Source organism: Orycteropus afer, unplaced genomic scaffold (genome assembly GCF_000298275.1).
Source record: "Orycteropus afer afer isolate SDZICR_OR568_19922 unplaced genomic scaffold, OryAfe1.0 scaffold00439, whole genome shotgun sequence".
Classification (NCBI taxonomy): Eukaryota; Metazoa; Chordata; class Mammalia; order Tubulidentata; family Orycteropodidae; genus Orycteropus; species Orycteropus afer.
The window spans coordinates 2,602,070-2,602,378 of record NW_006922026.1 but is presented as its reverse complement, the minus strand read 5'-3'; positions in this window follow the sequence as shown (position 1 = coordinate 2,602,378).

Below are 309 nucleotides of genomic sequence, written 5' to 3'. Positions count from 1 at the left end.
GTTGAAATTCTCCATTGCCTTTTCCTATAGATGTAGTCTATTTGACTCTTGTGTATTCCATCTGGTGAGATTCACCTATAGAGCTGACAGTTTACGTCATTGAGGAAAAAAAAAAAAAAAGTACTTACAAGGAGTTTGTAAGCTTCACTGGCTGCTTCTCTAGAGAACCTAGCCTAAGACATTTTGTATCATGAGTTATTCTAGAGTAACAAAATCATAATAATGAGTGTTCTAAATTGGTTAAAAAATTTGGTCAGTCTTAAAAGCACTGATAAATATGCCTCCATTAGTAAAGAGAGTGCTGATAAT